We start from the raw sequence: 6,759 nt of genomic DNA, 5'->3' as shown, positions 1-6,759 counted from the left end.
TGTAAAACTGAAAATTGTGAAGGTTATTATGTCCAATTTTATTTAAGTATTGATTTTCAATAAATCAGAACTCAAAATGTAGTCCAAACTTTAGTCTACAAGTTTTGTTCACAAACTTTTGATAAATTCAAAATTCAAATGGGATTTTGAATGATGCAAAAAGGGTAGCAAATTGAAAAAATTGAGAGTGTTCCCTTAATGATATGTTTAGAAATTGATTTTGCCTTTGAAACTTCTTGTGTTCTTTGAGATTTTTTCTTTGCTAATAGTTCGACATTAATCTTTTTGTTTTATCTTAGTTGATTCAGGGTGGATACCTAAAAACATGATTAGGGACAAAATGATAAAAAACTAAATGTAGGTTAGGAATTGTGTTCTTCAACTTTAAATTAATGCTAAGTTTTGAGGAGATAACTATAAAATAAAATATAAGTATTGTATCTTTATAAAATTGCCAAGGATTTAGAGTACGGATACGAGGGATAAAATGTCGAGACCATTTTCTAAGTGTAATGAAGGGTCGAACCTAAATGAATCTCTTTACATTTTGTCATTTGACACAATTGTTTTTTCTTTCTCGATTTCTCGTAAAGAAAACCAAGTGACGGTAACACCTCTTGAATTCAGCGGAAATAAATTTCCACGTGGGTCACTTTTAGAGTCTTTACTGGGTAAGTTTGGGTTTATAAATGGGATCACGACGAGAATGTCGCGTAACTAAGTTAGGGAAATAATGATATCTCTGATATATAGATTCTTTATAAAACTTAGACTAATAGACTATAGATACATTAATGAGTATATTCTGATTTTGAGTTGTGGTAAGTGGTAACCTAGCGATATGCTCAGTATGTTTTTCTCTAAGGTAATGGTATTTGAAGTTGGAGAGTTACATGATTTTTATAAAGTCAATTTTTTAAGAGTGAGTCCATTATTTGGTTTCTCATCTCATTCGACAAGACGATATTGGAGGAGTATTTAATCATAATCATCTTTAACGAGTTTTGAGAGAAAAATAAGTTAATAGTAACGATAACATTTTATGATGTTACACTTACACACATGTACATCGCCTATTGAAACAGCGCCTATTGAAACAACGTAAAAAATATGTCTTGTGATTTATTATTATTTTTCCTTTTGATTTGGTCAAATACTTATTTTAAATCAAATATTTTTATTATCCCTAATAATATCACCTCAAAATGTTCTTACCTTCAAAACATATAAAGAAGGAAATAAGGTAACAAAAATATTATAAGAGAAATATGAACAAAAAGACAAGTTTTGATTTTTGAGTAACAGAGTTGTTACTCGATTTATTCCAAGAGAATAAAAAAAATGTAAAAATGCACATCAAATATTCTTAGCATTAAGTTTCTTTTCCAATTTAATGTAGTATTTGTATTTACCCATTTAGTAAATTCATTGAGAAAGTTTTAAAAAATAAAATTTTGTTCATTTAGAGTCACCATTCGATTTTTTGTGTTTGAACACGAGAAGAAAAATGCATAAAAGCGCTAGTGAAAATACTATTGGTTGGTTTGATGTTTGGTTACACCTACAAAATTGTCGAAAATACTTTAAACATATTCATAAACTGTCTCCACTAAAAAAAATTGGACAATTTAAAATGCAATATTTATATTTTCGATTTCATTACATATTACATTACAATAAATGAAGAGGTAAATAAAATTGGAGACATACGAGGTCGGGTGACCCACAATTTACAATATAGGCTTAAAGGACAAGGCACAATCATGTTTAGAATTAGAGTCTTTCCCACTCTTTAAACTTCGAATTGTCATCCTCATTTCTGGTAATTGAGATCCGAGTAATCTTCATTTAATTAGGTTTGTACTCCAAAAAAGAATAAAAAATCCAAAATATTTAAAAAACTAACTTTTTCATCCTGCTTAAATCAAGTTCTCATTCTAATATGCACTCAAAGAAGCTCAATCACTTTGATTTGGTCAAATACTTGTTCACAGTCATCTTCAATATCCTTGATAAAGTCACATCAAAATGTTTCAAAACATAGAAAGGAATAAATAAATGGTAAAAAAAGAGAGGAATATGAACGAAAATACAAGTTTTAATTTTGGAGGTGCTACTCCAAATCAAAGAGAATCCAAAAAAAGAAGTAAAAATGCATATCAAATATTCTTTATTTGTTCCTATTTGGTGATGCTGCCATATCATTAAGTTTCTTTGTCAATTTAATGTAGTATTTGTATTTATCAATTTAGTAAATCTATTGAGAAAGTTTACACAAATAAAGTTTTGTTTTTAAAGTCACCACTCGATTTTTGTGTTTGAATCAGAGAAGGAAAATGCATACAATCGCTAGATATTATCCGTTTCTTCGATGTTTAGTATACCTAAAAAATTGTCGAAATGATATACACTCTATACATATTCAAAAACTGCTTACTCAAAAATTTGGACAAATTTAAAATACAATATTTGCATTTTTTTCGTTCATTATATGACATCATTTTAAATAAATACGTAAAATAAAATAGAAAATGAGAGACGTGTGAGTCTCGGTGAGAGGTGATTGGGCTAAAGGATAAGACACAATCATGTTTATAATAGTTTTTGTCTACTCTTTAGAAGATAACTGATTAACTGTCAATGCAATTATGAATGTGATTATTCCAACTATATTGAGTATCATCGTAATCGGGATGATCCTCGTCTCTGATAATCGAGTAATCACCCTCTAATTAGGCTTTTACTCTAAGATAGAATCCAAAATCCAAAATATTTAAAATCAAACTTATTCATCCAAGTTCTCATTCTAATATGCACTCAGGGAAACTCAAATAATATTAAAGAGAGTAGTAGATAGTGCAAAAAAAAATAAAATGATCTACAATATGAATTAAGGTATTATAACTTTATTCTAATAATTTAAAATAATAAAATCCGAGACATGGTTAAGGTATTCTAGTATTTAATTGTATTTTGAGATTGTATTCAGATTTGATAGTCATATTTATCTTAATTTATTTTCTGATTCTGTTTTTTTTTTTAATGAATGGGATATTAGAAACATCAGGTTGGGCGTCCTTAAATCAATGGGCCATTTTTAATAATGAAAATAGACCTTGATTGGCATACTCTTGTGTTTTTTTTTCTCCTTTTTTTAATGAACCCATTTGTTAGATCACTTGGGCTCAAAGGAATGCACAATTCAGATTTATTTTTTAAATTGGATTTTCTCCTTTTATTTGTATTTATATATATAATTATTTTTAAAAATAAATTAGATATGGGCTCACCTGCCAGCCCAAATAAGAAAAAAAAATGGGCAATGAGAAATAGAGCCAATCCTAAATAAAAATGGGTAACGAGAAGTAGAGCCAATCCAAAACTAATATTTCATCGTTTTTTATTTTATTTTTTATTTTTATTTTAATCCTTTAGACTAAGTTGGTTAAAATCTTGAGTTAATTATTAAAATATTACAATTTTATGATTTTACATTAGGTTAACGAATCTGATTTTAAGTAACTCTTAAATAGGTAAACCTTTATGATTTTAAATTTACGATAATAAAATATTACGAGTTTATAAATAATTTCGATTTTAAGATTCTAAATGATTTTACATTTAAAAAAAAATTGTATTTAAAAATTTAAAAATAAAGTTATTTTTTATTCAAATAAATAAATTAATATAATTAATTTTTTAAGTATAATTTTTTAATAATATTATTTATTTATTATAATTTTTTAATTAATTTTATATTTAAATATATAAAATTTTAAAATTAATTAAATATAAAATATTTAATTATATATAAATAATAATATATAAATACTTTTTTTTAAGTAAATGTAGATTTTACAAATTCATAACAGGCAAACTATTTTAGGTAACCGCTTAATTTAGAAACAAAAAAACACACCAGGCTAAACAATCCAATACAATATTTCATGTCAATTTCACGTTATAAATATTGTTTATAATATATATTTAACATTTTATTTATTTAAAAACAAAAAATTATATATTTTGAAACTATGAATATTTGTTTTGAATTTTTGAATATGATTAATAATTTTAATATATATATATATATTATTTATAATTGTTAAAATTTATGATAATTTTAAATAATAATTTTATTTTTAAATTTTAATATGATTAGATATTCTAATTTATATATAACTATATTTTTAATATGTTTTATTTAAAATAATTTCTTAAATAATTATTAAAATAAATACTCAATTAAATTAAGTAATTAATAATAATTTAAAAGGAAATATTTTAATAAAATATTTTTTTTGAAACCTTTTAATAAGATTAATTATTTTAATATATATTTTTACTTATAATATATTATTAATATATTACATTTTTTTAATAGTGTAATAAACTTATTCTAATAAATTAAAAAATAATATTATTTAAAAAATAATTTTCATAACATCAAAAAATAATATTAATCTTAATATAAAAAAATTCAAAACAAAAATCATAATTTCAAATTATTTTATTGTAAAATAATTAAGTTAAATTTATATTATAATCATAAAATGAAAGTTGCGCACTATCTTTTTTTTCTTCAAAATTGGAAGTTTTATTATTTTTTGGTATAAAATATTTTCATTACATAAATAAATTTCACACTTTAAATTTAAACTAAGTTAGTAAATAAATATGATTTTGTTTCCATTTTTAGTTAAACTTGTTGGACAATGAAGAATGCATTGCAATTTGGAAATCAATTTTTGACTAATTCGTTTACGGTGGTAATCAATATACCACGGGTGATCCAGCGAGAGTGATCGCATTAAGATATAATTTTTTTTACAATAAGTGTTCCAACACATTCTTTATATTAAAAATGAACTTTAGCAATTTTCTTAACATTGTTAAGAAACTTTGCGATTAAATTTGCAAACACACCTAAATATTACAAATAACCCAATTGCAAATTTGCATTAGTGTTACAATAGCTGTTTCAACATCATTTCCACTAAATCCATATTGTAATCCCTAGGAAGTTTCTGATATGTAGTTTAGCACGTGTTTGGAAGACACATGACAATACAAGAGGACCCGGGGTGGCTCGAGGTTCGATGATTTCAACCTTAGTTTGCGTGTTAGGCATCTTTATAAAATAAAACATTATTTTTAAAGATTTTGATATTACATGACAGCTTTAAAATTAGTTATGTAAAAATAAATAATTTTATTCAAATTTTAATAATCTGGGGATTTGTTATAATCAAATGACGATTTGATTTGAAATCCGGTTTCAAATAGTTAAACATAATTAAATTAAGAAAAAATTATTTATTTGAAGACAGAGTCGCCAACTGATTTTAGAAAAATCAATAAAAAGTATACGTGTACAAACGTATTTTATACTAGAGTTTTGTTTTTGGTTCGAAGTTTGGTGATACTCAGAAAAAAACTTTCGCGCTTCATCCTCTATACTCGTCCGAAGACGGGTCTCTATTTATAAAGTTGGTGTTGGGATCGGCGTCAACAACAGTCGGGGGGTTGAGAATTGTTGAATGACTATTGACTACCAATTCGATTTTAACCCTGTTAGAGGTTAAGACCTGTTTCTATTCTCGTAACAAATCTTTGCGAGCTCTTGAATCAGATTCAAGTACGGAATAACTCGCTAGATTTGAAGCGTATTGATATAGTATGAATAAGGCAATAAGAGATGGACACGGAGTTATTTATGGATGTTCAGAGATAAAAACTCATACGTCACCCATTCTTCTGTTACCAGAAGGATATATTAGAAGACTTTAACTTGTATAGCCTCTACACAAGTTCAGTTAGAAATCTAGGACTTAACAATGCATGTTCTAAACTCCTAACTCTCACCCTGTTGAACAGTCACCCTCTGTTCAACTTATAATGCTTAATATGATTAACATATATTACAACAACTTCTCTCTCAGTTTATCATAATAAAGAATACCGAGTATATGAATTACAACTTGGATAGTGAGAGAGTAATCTTTTGTAAAAGTAGCAGGAACGATAATCTTCTTTAATACTAAGATCCACTTATATATATAAGTCATAGACGCTTTTCATTTAATGATGGCGTGTTGTAGAGCTCCGCGTGCTGATGTAGTGTAGCTCTACTTGAGTGCTAGTAGCACTTGAGTATCGTAGTCCTACTTGAATGGCGTGTGACAATTGATCTTCTTAGAAGGTTTGTATAGATGATGAAAGACAATGAATGCAACGTCGAATCTGAATATTAACACGTGACATTATTCCGTTGATTATTGTGCATGTTGATGTGTCAATCTATTGTTTGTCGAACGATGAACAGAGAAGATGAGCGGGCACTATTTTAGTCTTTTATTGAAGCCTAGATGTCTGCTAGCGCTTCTTTAGACCAGACCGTCTGCTAAAGCCTAGACATCTACTAGCGCTTCTTCGACTAGACCGTCTGTTGAAGCCTAGACGTCTGCTAGCGCTTCTTCAGACCAGACCGTCTGTTGAAGCCTAGACATCTGTTAGCACTTCTTCAGACCAAACCGTCTATTGAAGCCTAGACGTTTGTTAGTGCTTCTTCAGACCAGACCGTCTGTTGAAGCCTAAACGTCTACTAGTGCTTCTTCAGATCAGGCCGTCTGTTGAAGCCTAGACGTCTACTAGCGCTTCTTCATACCAGACAATCCGTCTGATGAGATTCAGACTCTGTATGCTCGCGCTCTTCTTTAGACAACCCATCTAATGATGTTCAGACTCCGTTTGCTCGCG

Source organism: Impatiens glandulifera, chromosome 1 (genome assembly GCF_907164915.1).
Source record: "Impatiens glandulifera chromosome 1, dImpGla2.1, whole genome shotgun sequence".
Lineage (NCBI taxonomy): Eukaryota > Viridiplantae > Streptophyta > Magnoliopsida > Ericales > Balsaminaceae > Impatiens > Impatiens glandulifera.
This window is presented reverse-complemented; position numbering follows the sequence as displayed.